At 47.1% G+C, this 15,177-nt stretch overlaps 1 protein-coding gene across 3 annotated transcripts in view; it reads right to left on the reverse strand.

Annotated features, from left to right (window-relative positions):
• The window catches only part of Fhl2 (four and a half LIM domains 2), a 73,500-nt gene that overhangs the window by 42,730 nt on the left and 15,593 nt on the right, over positions 1-15,177 (reverse strand). The gene's annotated exons all lie outside the window — the stretch shown is intronic.

Here is a 15,177-nt window from a genome sequence, read left to right on the forward strand (position 1 = left end):
CTCAGGATTAGAGAACTGTTGACATTCAACGGCTCCGTCAGGGCAGAGGGCAAATGAAGGTCTTAATGTGTCCCTCACACTCAAAGCCAAGATCTCTGAGCAGAGTTGGCCCTTAATGGGGGCAGGAGGCAATGTCCGTCACGGAGGTGGGAGGCATCGGTATCCCTGTGACTAGAAAAGGCAGCATTTGCTCTTGAGCGGGCCCACATGCAGACACAGTGGCACATGGGTACATGGAGGGACAATGAAGTCCTGAGTTAGTCACGTCTCAGTGCTGTGATATTTGAGTGCAGGGTTCACGGAGGGCTACAGCTGGGTGTCACTGAGAGGGCATGGCCACCGTGAGAATGTGAAGCTCATTCTTCTTCACTTGCCTTCTCAGTCAGGAAGCAGAGAGAGATGAGAGCTGGTGCCTGGTTTACTTTCGCCTTTTCATCCAGTCTGAGAAATCAGCTCTTGAGGGGTGCTGTCCACCTTTGGCGGTCAGTCTTTCCCCTCCATTAAACCTCTCTGGAACCATCCTCAGAGTCTTCCAGAGGTGTGTCTCCCAGGGGATTCTAAACCCAGTCAAATCGACTGCACAACCATGACAATGGTAGAGGTTTTTGTGGGCGGGCATGTTATTTTCATCACTCGAGGGGGGGGGGGCTCAGGGTAACACGTTTTTCAGAGAAGGCAGGGAGAGCTGTGTGTTGACTTTCTCCTGGCTGACACTTCCTGACTGGTGTCACAAGAGAGTCTGCATGGTGGACTCTGCATGGTGGAACCTGAGAGGCGAGGGTGTCACGTGGTCTGTCACTTACTCAGCACTTGCTCCATCTGGCCTCTCCCAGGATGCTCAGCCCCTTTAGGTAAAGTTAGTTATCTCGGTTAGGAGACTTTTGCGCTAGATGAGGCGAATGATTTTTATACCAGCTGAGATGTGCACTGGTGTCTATGAGATAGCAAGGCCATGCAAGCATCGTAAAGGACCAGAAATTCTCAACTCCTGTCACTCACTCGGGGGACTCCGCAAGGTTAACACTTTCCTCCGAGGAGGTGGGTCAGCTGGGACTTGACACGGGCAATCCACCTCACTCCTGTCCCCATCTTCCAAGTGGGGCATGCCCTAAGTGAATTCTCTTCAACGGTCAGGGTAGGCTGGATCCTAGATTCCAAGTAAGGTGTGTGTAGACAGACCAATCACTCCAACATTTACTCTCTCTATGGAAAAGCTACAGATTGCAAAGTCGTCTAGCTAGCAGATGGTGAGTCTTAAGCCTCAGTTTTAAAATACAAGTTCAAAGAGTAATGAAACACTAATTCTGCATTTATTCTCGCCTGCTTCCTTCTGTTTGACTTGCTTACATTTTGAGAGTTGTGAATTTAGTTTTATTATTGCTGACATAGTACGTTACATAAAGCTTCTTCTGCTAACTTCAGGAGCTGTGCCACACTGACTCTGTTATGTTGGTGCTTTCTGTATTAGAAGTTCTGTGATTTATTTTTATATTTCCCTTTCGACATTAGAGAGATATTAAATACCTCAATGGTCATATGGTCAGGAAAATTCAGTCTCTCAAACAGAGTTATCCCACTTCTATAATGCTGAGAAAAGAGGGATGGGAGAGAAATCACTGAAAACCAAACAACCCCCCCCAAACCCAACCAACTAATCACCACTTATGTTTGGATTTTGATCGCAGAACAAACTATTAAAAAAAGATTTTTTTTATTAACCAATTTGAGAAAATTTTTCATTGACAGGTTATTTGATGATATTATAATAAGTTAGTAAGGTTTTTTTTTGCTTGTTTGTTTTTCGAGACAGTCTTTCTCTGTGTGTTGGAGCCTGTCCTGGAACTCGCTTTGTAGACCAGGTTAGCCTTGAACACACAGAGATCCATCCACCTGTGCCTCTGCCTCCCAAGTGCCGGGATTAAAGGCTTTTCAGAAACGTTCCCAAATGAAGTAATATGTCAGGGTTGGTTTAGAATAAATTGAGGCAGAGGAAGTAGATGGAGCTAAGATGTACATGTAAAACGGTTTCACCCGTGGGCTTTTATAGTAACTTAAGCTCGATAGTGAATGTTGAGAATTCATCATATCTCTCATTTCCCTTCACAATGCTTGAAAAACCTCATGATGAAAAATGTCTTTAAATTAAAAATGCACACACTGTTGGCCATTTCTAGGTTTTCCCCTAGCAGGAACCTACCTTGTATGTACTTTTTCCTAGGCAAAATGATATGTACCGAAGAGCAGTCCCTGAAGAACTGTTTGTGACAGCGAAATACTGGGCCAGATCAAGTGTCTGCCAACGGGGGACTTGTTAAACACAGCATGGTACTTTTCCAAATTATTTATGAGCGTAGCTGTTAAAAATGTGGTAAGTATATTTACTGATTTGGCATGATCGCTGAGATATAGCAACCAAGAAAAATAAAGGTAGGGAATATTTCCTAGATTGTAACCAATCATTTGCCTTCGTGAACAAAGAGAGGGGAAACAATACAGCTTTGTATGTGACTGGGCCTGGGAGGCTAGGGCTTGGGCCAGGAGGGAAAGGAGGCTATTTTATTGTGTATTTTCATTTGTTTCCTGTGACATTCAAGAAGCCCAAACGTATGAGCCGTTAAAAAACATATTAGTTAAATGTTCTTATGCTGAAAGTAACACGTGTTCATTTAAGAAGAATAAGAAACTTGTTGCTTAGAGAGAATTAGAGAGTCAGGGGACTTTTGGGAAACAGCAAGGTTAGATAATTGCAATTTCTGGTTTTAATATCATCTACTCATATCAACAACTCAAAGAATAAACTATTTAAAAATAAAAATTATCATATAATCTGGATGAACGAATGGACCAGTCACTGAAAGACAGCTTGGGACAATCTCTCATTTTTAAAATTAATGACTTTTTATAGCGCATTGGATAAAACATCCTGAAAAATATAAATTCTACTATGGAAGAATAGAGCCCTGAATTCAGGCCTGTACCTGAGTGCCCTATGATGAGATCTGTGACCTCAGGTAAACCATGAGACCTCCTAGCCCTCAATTTACTTATTTCTAATATGGCCTAACTAATATCTACTTTAAGGAATTATTGTGGAAGCTCTTAGTCTCTAGAGGTTTTGCATATAAACAACTCAGGACCAAACAGTATAGCCCACAGTAGGTCTCCAGTAAACGTTGGTTTTTATCCAATGGCAAAGGGGTGATGAATCCAAGCATGAGAAGGAAACATACTGCCTTCTCACCAGGAAGGAAATTAAGGCTCAGCTCCTTTCTATAAATGGAAGATTTTCTTCTGGAGAGAAAAACTCTGCTCTAGATAACAGGCTAGTTGGTCAGAGAAAAAGAAACTGAGAGGCAATCTAATTCCGTAAGCAGAACCAAGCCACAATGAGGGCAAAGGATTGGTTGAGTTCTTGGCCTGTAATTCAGTCACTAGCCAACACTCGCTGGACCCTGGGGCCACACAGCTGAGGGGAATGAGCTCCTAGCTGCGTGTCTCAAAACCTGTAGCCAGCTTTGCCAGGATGCACAGGGGCCATGTGAGAGGGCAAGTCCTTAGGGAGGCAGCCCTCTGGGTGACCCCGAAGGCGCTTTGAATGAAACAACTCCTTGGAATTCCAACTGCCTGGCTGAGGTTACTGTGATTCCCTGTCAATCTCTGGAAGAGGGAGGGAGGGAGAGCAAAGGCAGAACAGACCACTGTTAGGAACACCGAAACCCAATCTCATGTATCACGTCCTCTGTCACGGGAAAACGGCACAGCAACGTCACAACGTCAAAAGGTTTAGTCTGTGGAGCAGAGTGATCCAAATGCTGACCTTGCATTCATTGGCCTGCACCCACCTGAAGACTGAGTGCCTGGGGCAGGTGGATGCTACCACCTGGTGGCAAGTCAGCTAGTGAGACAGGCTGGCTGCAGGCCCACCTGTGAGGAGTAGACTGGGGTCCCCTTCCTCCGATGGTGGCCACTCTCTGGGGACCAGGAGGACCTAATCACTAAAAAGAAAGGGAGCACATGAAACAGGGCCAGGAGACAGACCTCCCCGTATGGCCACCGGCACTGGATAACTTTAAGAGCACGTTTGTCCCATCGAAGAGCGATTTCTCCCACGTAGACATCCCCACTCAACCCTGAGCAGGAAGCTGCCTGGATGACTCAGCCTTGATTCAGAGCTCATCTTCCGATTGCCTCATACAGTTGGAAGGTGAGTAAGAGTCCAGGATCAGAAAGCCAGGACAAGCAATTAGGCACGATCAGACACCATGCTCTCTCCACCGGGGAAGCCGAAGGCAGGTGTTTGCATGTGTCTAGGTGACACAGAACCAGATCCTGGTGTGGTGGCTTAGCAGGTTCTACATGCTTTCCAGAAAGTACTATGGCCTTGTCAGCAGGAAAACCAAACGGTTGACAGGGTGCCAGTCTTCTCAGAGCTTATGCAAACAAGGACTCCCAAAGGCTTCCTCCAATGAAGGGGAGGAGCCTTTGGGAGCCATCTCCCACTCCTAGAACCCATACTCTGTTCATTTGCCTGAGACGGCCAAGAGAAGCTCAGCGCCCCAGCAAAGGCCACCACATCCCCCTGTCTCCTTTCAGACTCTGTTTAGAAGGAAGATGCTTGGCTCTCTGGGATACAGTTTCCATATCCTGTCCCCCCCCCCTCCTTTTCACAAACGTATTTAATGGATGCAAACAGTCAGTGTTTGAAGCCTCAAAACACGTCTGACTCCCAGCCAAACCCACAAATGACTCTATGATTCTGAGTTTTCCATGGGTGGTTAGAGCTCGCTTGGAACGCTGGACACAAGTTTCCACTGTGGCTTTGATAGCACACCGAGAAGGGCTCTGCTTGGCTGGCTCAACCACCAGGGGCAAGGAAAAAAAGAAAAGCTAAAAACACAACGCTGGCATCACAGTTCAGTCCTGTCAGCGAATGTTGCCGAATATTAAACTCTTACTCATGAGAACTTCCTTGGTGCGGACCCTGAAAACATGTGCTTCTCGCTTCTCATTTGAGCTCTTAAAGGGAAACAAAACTCACAAGCATGAGCCGCGTGTTTGAGACCCCTCTGTTCTCTGCTCTCGAAGAGAATTATCTGCCTTTCTTTCTCCTTGTCTTCTCTGGCTGTTTCACTCTCTTGTGCCCCAGTCAGGATACCTTGAAATGCTCGCACATGTGGCCTCTCACCCTTCTTCCCTGCATCCCCGAAAGGGGACAGTCTCATGTGTCTCTTGTTCCTGGGATGTTTACTTAGACCACACCAAAACTGTCTCCCTGTGTGGAGTAATTTGGCGAGTCAGCCTTGCAACTTTGAGATCTCTCTCTTTCTCCTTCTCACTGGCAGACCATCTGAATGGTCTGTCCAAGCATGGCTTTGCGCCAGCCTGGCTAGAGAAGGGAGGGGGCTAAACTCAGAACCAGAATCTGTGGGGCTACGGCAGCTTTCTGTCACAACAAGGGAACATTATTTCGGCTCGTTTGAACAGGCCTGTGCTGAGGCTTTATGCCAATATGATGTGATAAAGCCGTTCACCTCGCCGGGCGGTGGTGGCGCACACCTTTAATCCCAGCACTCGGGAGGCAGAGGCGAGCGGATCTCTGTGAGTTCGAGGCCAGCCTAGTCTACAAGAGCTAGTTCCAGGACAAGCTCCAAAGCTACAGAGAAACCCTGTCTCGAAAAACAAAACAAAACAACAACAAGAAAAAAGCCGTTCACCTCAAGGCCAAGGATTAGAATCCTCAGGATCTGGGATCCCTGATCACCTTCTAGGACATCCTCAGTCCCCCGTTGGGAACCAGGGATTGGTTGTTATTGTTTGTTTACTTTAAGTTCGAGGATCCAACCCAAATTTTGTATATGCTTAGCACACAGTTTCTACTGAGCTCCAATCCAGTTTGGGGTTTGGGGAGGATAGATAAGATCCAAGTAGAGCAACAGGGGTGTTTGGGACTTGGGAAGGTCCTTCTACTTTTCCCCACCTCACCTGTGAAGCAAAGGGAAAAGTGGCTCTCTTTTTACCTCATGAGAAGAGACCACCTGATTTCTCTATCTTTCTTTTAATCCAATTGTTGGTGGGTTTCAATCGGAACACTTCTAGAAAGACTCTTGTGGATAATTCTGCACCAGGAGAATGTTAGCTATATATATGTTTTAAGTTTGCCTAGTAAGAAAATTGAGGAAAATTTTCTACCTATTTGGAGGACGCTTTAAAATTGGGCCCAGGAGTCGTGGCAGAGCTTTCTAGAACGACCACGTTTCTTTTCACATCCCTGAACTTGGTAGTTGCCTGTTGGAAAGCCAGGAATACATTTTCGGAATTGTGTGACGTTCAATGTCTTCTGTAGCAATATTTGCTGGAAAACTACAAATAAAGACATAAATGATGCTCAGGCTGTACTAACTGTACAAATATTTTTGGAATCTTCCGCACAGGAAAGATGCTGGCGATTCTGTACAGTTGTTGTAGTGGTTTGATTATCTGCCTCCTGGGACAGATCCAGGGAGCTCCAGAGCGATTAATTGTCAGACACCTGAGACAGCCAGCAAGCGGTCAAACTCTATGCTGCCAACCCCCGCCCCTGCCGCCTTTGCCATCCTTTCCGCAATTTGAAATTCTACATTTCGCATATATCCTTGAGGTGGTCTGATTTTCTGGCTTCATGGCCTTGGGATGGACTCTCCCGCCCTATTAGATCCCTGTCTGCTTCCTTGGGTTGCCGTGGGTACCTTGTACTTCTGTAGTAGGTCAGGTTTAAAGTAGAGGAAGGACATACTGGAGGCTTTCTTTTCCCAAGAATATGCTTGGCCAGTTACCAGGCCAGGGCATCAAAGACTGTAACTCAATCCCAAGCAAGAAGAGGGGCTTTGGGATCCCATCCTGTTTATCCTCATTGGCTACAGCTTGTCTTGGTCTGCCTTCAACCAAAGTGAGAGCGCTTTCAAGAGAGAGTTTTTTTTTATTTCCATATCAGTATTGTATTGTACCAGAACCTTGAAGGTGCTAAACTAACTCTCTCTCTCTCTCTCTCTCTCTCTCTCTTTCTCTCTCTCTCTATCTATCTATCTATCTATCTATCTATCTCTCTGCTACACCCCCAGTTATCAGAATGAGTCTCTTGGAATGTCTGTCTTTTCTCTGTCCTCTCTCCTCTATTACCCAGAACTCCAACCCTAACCGCGTCGAAAGACTACATGCAGTAACTCCAGGCAGAAGCTCTGTGAAAGACATGCGCATGCGCCGTGTTAGATCATGCCTCCTCTTTCTCTCAGCGCGTATCGGCAGAAGGAAAGGATGTGAGCCCCTCACAGGAAGGACTGGGACATTTCCATGTTCACGTCACTCTGCAATTTGGTCTTATTTACTGAACTGAACTCAGGTTTCCTGAATACCTGAACCAAGTATATGGTTGCAAACGTTGTGCTCTACATCACTTGCCTGGACCAAAGCAGTCAAGGCCGATTCCCACTCTGGCACTGTCGTGATCTGGACTTTGCCCTGAGATCGACCTTGCAAACAAGCTAATTTGAAAAGCCTACTTGGCAGCATACTTGGGCTTGGGAGCAATTCTTCCTGCATTAAGGGAAGTGACCGCCACGTCATAGCATTTGTAGTTGCTTCAAAGAGTAAGGTTGCCGGAAAGCCACATGTGGGAAGTCTCGAAGAGCTCAGGAGCCCATTTGCTCTGCCTGCCGTTCCCGACACTGCTTACCACAGCTCTAGTCAACCCCAGAGAACTTAGTTCAGGGTGGCTTCCAGGAAGTCCCCATTCTGCAAATGACCCCTCTTTTCATTTCAGGGAACTGCATCAGAGTGCACGTCTTTCTGCAAAGATTGCATTAATTGTCTGTCGACTATTTTTAAAACCTCTGTCTGTGCAAACGAGAACATATAAAATAAAGCAAGGAATCTATCTCCCCACCACCCTGAGAATCTCTCCTTCCTAACAGCGTGAGCATAGGTCACTGTGCAGGCAGGCATATGATCCAACGTCACCGACTCAGTCATAGCTTCACGAGGCCTCCTCAGACCTCTTCCTGTATTTCTGATAGTCCTTGGGCAGAAGCCCTCACACCTCCCTTTCAACACTACCTGCCTATGACACATTCACTTGGATTGAGAGGCTCAAGTTGTGCATAGAAAACATTGACCTGTGTAGTAGACAGGGTCAGAAGGTCTAAGCCCACAGATAACTGGAGGTGAGGCATAGTGAGAGGTCTCCAGGTCACTGAGGGTGTCTCCTAAAGGAGCTTGGAGCGGATTTATCTATTTCTGCTCTTATCTTTTTCTTTTCAGTCAGGGAGTGAGCTGGCTCTAGTGCACTATCCCTGTTTTGATACAATGCCTCACCACGGGGCCAAAATGGCAGAGCCTAATGACCCAATACTACCGTCCCAGGGCCTTCTAGGTTCTCTGTCTGAAAAAAGGTAGAGAAGTAGGTATGAAATTCATCATGAGGCTGCCTCTAAGGCCAGTTTTTAACTCTCCTGGGGTCCCTGAGGCATCTGTGTGGGCTAGATGGAAAAGGATGGGAAACACTTTCCCATGGCAGCCAACACCAAAGCCGTGACTGCGGGCTGGATCTACCCCAGTGTCTCGGCCAGGAGAACAAGTCGGAGCATGCCTGGTTCCTAGACAGGGTCTACCTCACATTACTGGAATGGAGAGGTGTTACAGAGATCGGGGATCACAGTGACTCAGCCCTGCTACCATTTGCACCCGGGTGGAGCTGTAAGCAAGGTCTGCAGTTCGAAAGAAGGCAGGACCCGAAGTCCAGGGCTGGACACAGGGGACTTGGTAACCTGGGTAGGAACCAGAATGGAATTAAAGGTGGGAGGGTAGACTGACAGTTTTATCTCTCAACTGTAATCAGGGTGAGGCCAGGCAGCTGGCCAGCTGGAAGGGAGACAGGAAGGCTAAACCCGGTGTGACTTCATCGGCAACTCCTCCACCTCCTAGCTTCCTTAGCCCTTCTCCCTTCACAGTCTGTGCAGGGACTGTGTTCCACACAGGCCCTCATATCAGCAGAGTGGAGCACTTTCTCTGCATCTGGTGGATGTGTGGCTGCTCTCCATGCTGAAGGGGAGGGTTATCCTGCATGTAGGTCTGTTTTAACAGCATGCCTCTTTTCCTCAGCCACCTCTTCTGGACCCGTCCCTCAGTAGGACCTGCTCCGATATAGCTCCTTGGCGAGCTCTCTGCCAGCGGGTCTATTAGGGTGAAATCTTTTGAAGTCTATTTTGATTGCTAATCTCTGAGAAAACAGGTCACCCATTGTACTGCTAGTTGGTGGTGGTGTCCAAAACCAACACTGGCCTGTGTTTCTCAGGCAAGAAGGATTCTTGGCTCAGGATCCAGAGGGAAGTGTGTGGTATGCATGTCTTCTTGTATCAGCTTGTGTTCTGTCGTCCTGGCAGTCGGAAGGTCCACAGAGGTGGGGAAAAAAAGTACTGCAGGATGTCAGGCAAGGAGCAATGAGATGCTTGGCCCTTCTGGATTTGCCTTAACAGTGCTCAAGAGCCAATCAGGGGCAGCCACAGCTGTGGCCGCTGGTGTAAAGGAGGAAGGGCTAGGTGATAGAAACCTGCTAGGTTTCTGTGCACCCTCCTCCACCCTCTAGCTGAGGACTGAGCCCAGAACCTTGGGCAAGCTCTCTGCCACTGAGCTAAATCCCCAACCCCACATGCTAGCTTTTTCTAGGAAGCCACACACCACAGTAAATCCAACTCACTAGAGAAGCCACAGGACCCATACTCAGAAGATTCTGGCGGTTGCTCCAGGTCTGTTTCATCGTTTGCCGAATTGCTGCCATTTTGACCTTAAGTCTATGGCTGTGTGCTGAATTGTCATGAAGCTTAAAGGGGAAAGGGGACTAAGACGAGGAGCAAACACTCAAGGCATAAAAGGAAGCCACCCAGTGCCCTTTCTCCCTGAGATACCTACAGCCATTTTTTCTAATGTCAGTTTAAAACCCGATCCTGAAAGAAGTCAGGTTGACACCCCATCCATTCTAAACTGCGCAGAAAGTTAGAGGATACTAGTGTACGCGTCTTGTATTATCTCTGGGTTTGTTTCAAAGTATTACTAAGAAGAAAATATAACTTTAGTAGAAGTATCAATATCAGCGTTGCCCCCATTTGGACGTAAGTTTTCAGACAATAAACTGTGGGGTACGAGGTTTCTGACTCATTAACCCCTTTCAAACACAGTCTAGTGAATCTTAATCTCTTATTCCTGGTTTTAATTGAAGTCCTTTATTTCTGACTCATCCAGAGTCCTCACATTTGGAATGAATGATGTGAAAACAGTGTCAGAACTTGGGGGCCATTCTGACATTCAGAGCTCGTAGGGCCCAGGGTAGAGCGATTGCTTAGCATGTGAAAGGTTTTGAGTTCCGTCTCTAGAATGATAGCAATAGAAAAGCAGGCTCCTACAGCATCCCTCCAGGAGTGTGTGTGTGTGTGTGTGTGTAGGGGGGGCATACAGACTCCTTCCAGGGGCGGGGGGGGGAGCCCAGGAGGAAGCTGTTAAGAAGGAACCTGTTATTTATCAAGTGACTCATGCTTACAGTGCCACCGTGATTAATCCTCCCCATCCCCTTTTAGTAGGACTAGAAGAGAGGGAACTAGCTGAATAAAGGTGAAACTCCAGGAAGATCTGGTCAGAACTAAGATCTGGAAGGCATGCTCTGCTTCTAGAACTGTATCAAGAAGACTGAAAAGCAAGATCTGTATCCACTCTTGTAGAAGTACACATGCTGGCCAAGAGGCACATCTAACTGAAGTATCCACAGATAGAGGAATGAATGAGCAAACTATGTATGAGCAAAACTCATACAGTGGAATGACGCACACAATAAAACACTATATAGTCCTAAAAAGGAAGGAACTTCTGACACACGCCACAGCATAAGCAGAAATGAAGGACAGTATGTTAAATGCAATGAGCCAGTCACAGAAGTACAAATCCACAAAGCAGTCGGAGACGTGCAGACAGGAAGAGCAGTAAGTTCCAGAAGCTGCCTCGGGGCACTGGGTAGGACGGAGGTGGGGGAGGGGCGGCAGAAGTTGAACTGGAAACAGCTTTCCATTTTTAGAAGATGAAGGAGTCCCAGAGATGGCCCTCCAGCTGGTGCACGTACACAGAGTGATTGAAGCAGACATTGCACAGTGGTTAAGATAGTGGGGGAAATGTATGGCAAGAGCGTGTATAGAAATTATGGAAATATGGGCACAGTGCTTAATGTTATATGTTGACCCGAGTAGATTACTAAGTATTAAGATATTCGGCCAACCTTATTCTGGAGTTTTAGATGAGACTGACGTTTGCGCTAATCAGCTTTCTGAAGGGGAGACCAAATGACAGAGAGAATTGACTTAAATGGAGAAGAGGTCTGTCTGCTTTGACTCGGGGTTTCCAAAGCTTCAGGCTATGCTGCTTGGGCTCTGTGGTGAGTCAGAAGACCACGGCAGATGCATATGGAAAAGGAGGCTGCTCACCTCATGGTGGCCAGGAAGCAAAGAGGAAAAAGGGGCTAAATATGGGGCGGGGGGGGGGGGAGATTGGAATGTCAAGTGTGCCATTTGTGGGCACTAGCCAAAAGCCTAAATCTCCTTCCATTAGGCCGAACTCCTAAAGGTTTCACCATTTTCCAAGAGTGCTTTCAGCTGGGCACCAAAATCTCAACACCTGAACCTTGGGGGAAGCATTTAAAATCCAAACATAATCGCCTCCACGGCAGTCCAGAGAGATAGTTTATGTCGGGGTCTGGCCGAGAGAAATAATTTATGGTCCATGTTAGCACCGGACCCCAACAAGGAACAAAGCAGTTTAGCTTTTGTTTTGTGAGTGCCCTCCGATCAGTTAGGGCCTGGATAGAACAAAGCCTGACCTACCCTGCCTGACACTTCTAGGCCTTTCCATCAGGTTTCTCTTATTGTTAGCTGCAAGTGGAAACTGTGGCCTGAGCCTGCCCGTTCTCATCAAGGCAAATCTCCTTTTTCCCAGTTCTCGGGCGCGGGCTCCCTTGGCTTCCAGCTTGTTGACTACACTTGTTGACTCTGGGACTTGTCATCTGTCACAATAGTGTAAGCTATTGTGTGTGCGTGTGTACATAGTCATCCCTTGGAGTCGCAGGGGGGACTGGCTCCAGGAGTTACCCCAGGACACCAAAATCTGAAGGTGGTTGACTCTCTTACATAAAATGGTGGAGCACTTGCAATATAACCAAGGGGTGTCGTTGAATATACTTTAAATCATCCCCAGATGGTTTATAGCACCATTTCAACACAAATGCTATACAATACTGATACACTGGATTATTTCGGGGATGATGATAAGGAACAAAAAGTTTGCACATGTTCAGGAGAGAGAGAGAGAGAGAGAGAGAGAGAGAGAGAGAGAGCCTACCTGTCCTTCCACTCCTAGAACAGCAACAGCAAAATAAATCACAAGAAGAGCTCATCCAAAGAACAGCATCCTTTGCCTAGGAGTAGAGTGGAGCATCCAGGAGGGAGAGGAGACACATGTAGGCTCCAATCGACACGAAGGTAGTGTTATTTGAGAGCATTATTGTCTGTATGCGTGAGAGCAAAGTGTCTGTCCACTTATGAGAACACCCTGTACAACGGCATTTGTAATACCTGCTTGGTGCCCACAGGAACGAGATAGTGAGACCCTACTGCTGAAGCTACTTCACGCTTTGGTCGCAGGGCAGAGAAAACAAGCTGGAACCAGAATGGACGCTTCCACCCTGCTGGCTAGTTCACATAGTGCCAGACGGGGCTACTAAGGCTCTTGGGGGAGAACTGTCATCAAACACCTTACTCGGCTGTGTTGCTGGGGGACCGGGTGAGAAGTATCCCCTGGTGCCATACTGACAAATCTCCAGTAGGAATAACTAATCCTCTGACTGGTTTTAAGGCCTCTTCTACAGGAGGGAATCTGCATCTGGTTCTGTAAACCTAGTCTAAAACCTGTGGCTGGGGAAATCATAGGCCCTAGTGGAAAAGCTCTGCCTTTGCTTTGCTAAATAGACACAATGTCCCCATCAAATGACTACCTAAAGAACCATGTGTATACCCATAGACTAGTGCTACCATCATCTTTGGGAAGGGACGCTCCTTTATGTAGTGGGCAACAATACCTGCCAAGAGTTATGCATGGTTAAGGTACTGAGAGTAAGGAATCGTTGAGCACTCAGCCACAAATGGGATCTCTATATCATTCCTCCGAGGCTCAGAGAACATCGTGGAAGACTGGTGGGAAGCAGGCCAGAGGCCAGGGAAGAGGGAAAATGAATAGAATACCATCTTCAGAATGTGTCCTGGCTCTTACAGCCTTGGTCTCACAGCACTTGAGATACTGGCAAGACCTATATAAGGTTGTACCTGTCACCCTGGGCCCTTGGGCCCTCCCATCCCTAGGACCTATAGGCAAATGAGGATAGCTAAGGGGAAGGGGCTAAGGAGGCCTTTTCTCCTCCAAGTATCTATAGACACTTAATGGTGGTTTGAAAAGGGAAAGAGATTTTCACCAGTGGTGTATGCGCTAGCAAGGAACCCGTAATTCTGTGAATAATTTCTCAACCGCAACACTGTAATCAGCCCTAGTGAACTACATCGGAATGCCTGAAAACAGACAGACAGATAATAAAGACATGAGTGTTGAGAAGAACTCGGAGAGAGGTGGAGGGGATCAGCAAGAACAGAAGGGAGCCAGCAGAGGGTAATGGTGGGTGACTATGATGAAAGCTGTGTGAACTGTATGAAAAGCTCTATGAAAATGCCATAGTAAAATCTATCATATTTGTCCAGCATGTGCTAATACAAAGTAAAAATTAATTAATTGCCTGTCGGTCGTGCAATTTGGTAATGGTTTCAAATAGAGACCAGAGGTGTTTCACGTCAGGCAGTGCAACAAACCCTGACAGAATGAGAAGAACGGAAACTGCATCTGTGAAAAAAAAAAAATACCACCAGTCTACGTGAGGGAGATGAGCCAGCTGAAAAGATATTCTTAAAATAGAACCAAAAGACAAACCAAAAAGGAAACGAAGCAAAGTCTTTCAGAACACGGCTGTCCATACACCTGAGTGGAGCCACGGCCGAGCCGTCCTGACAGAGCACACTCCTCGGTGAGGACATGGCCCATGCTGTGCACTGGCCCAGGTTAGCCACGCCAAGAAACACATCTCCGACTCAGCGTTTTCTGTAACCAGCTGAAATGGGGGCTGTGGAGAGCTGGAACTGTCTCTGGAACCATCCTCAGCATATTGCCCATCTTCTGCCCCTTTCCCACACCAAAGTCTCTGGCATATTCTTTATGGAGAGGTGACTTGTTCATTTTACGGCTCCCACCTACACAGCAGTCTCTCCTGTCTCTGTACACCAGGAAGGCATTTATACAGATCTGCAAAAGGCCACCAAAAAGGACCAGGATGTACCACCCCCGTGCCACCCCCACTCCGGTGTACCAGTTATTTTGAGCCTAAGGCATCTGAGAAACAGTCAAAGCAGAAAGAACAGTTCTGCCACCCCTGTTCCCCATCTGGGTAAAAACAAGACATAAATTTCCCTTTGAGGCCCTGCCCACCTTCCAGGATCAGAACAGCCCGCAAGGCACCACAGAGGGTCTGCACAACAGACTTCTCTTCCACCAACTTCCCCTCCCACAATTCACCGTTCCCAGAACCCCAACACCTTTTCCCTTTGTTTAAAAAAGGAAAGAAAGAAACAATTCATACATCCATTGTTGTTTGTTAAAAACGGACTATGAACTCCCAGGTCTGGCCGCCTCTCCGGCTTTCCATTCTGCTATGAACATCTCTGGGAAAGAAAATAAATCCTCAGCAAACACAGCTCAGTGTCTTTCCCCCTGGCCGTCTGTTTTCTTAGTCTGACTTACAAGCTTCATCTGCAGAACGTGAGGCTAGAGAAAATGGTTATTTTCTTTCCCCACACCGATAGCCCGGCAATACACACTAATCAGGGGAGGGGGGGTCCAGAATGCACTGGCCAATGCTTCCAGAGAAGGCTTGAGCATGTGGATTCAGTCCCATTTTTTTTAAGACAATCCACCTGATGGCCCTCGTGCTAATCTGCTATGACAAGACTGGGTGACCTAAACACTCGGATTCATTTTCTTATAGCTCTGGAGAATAAACATCCACAAAGTGCCAGT

The sequence above is a fragment of the Myodes glareolus genome, chromosome 18, assembly GCF_982192425.1.
Source record: "Myodes glareolus chromosome 18, mMyoGla1.1, whole genome shotgun sequence".
Taxonomy (NCBI): Eukaryota; Metazoa; Chordata; class Mammalia; order Rodentia; family Cricetidae; genus Myodes; species Myodes glareolus.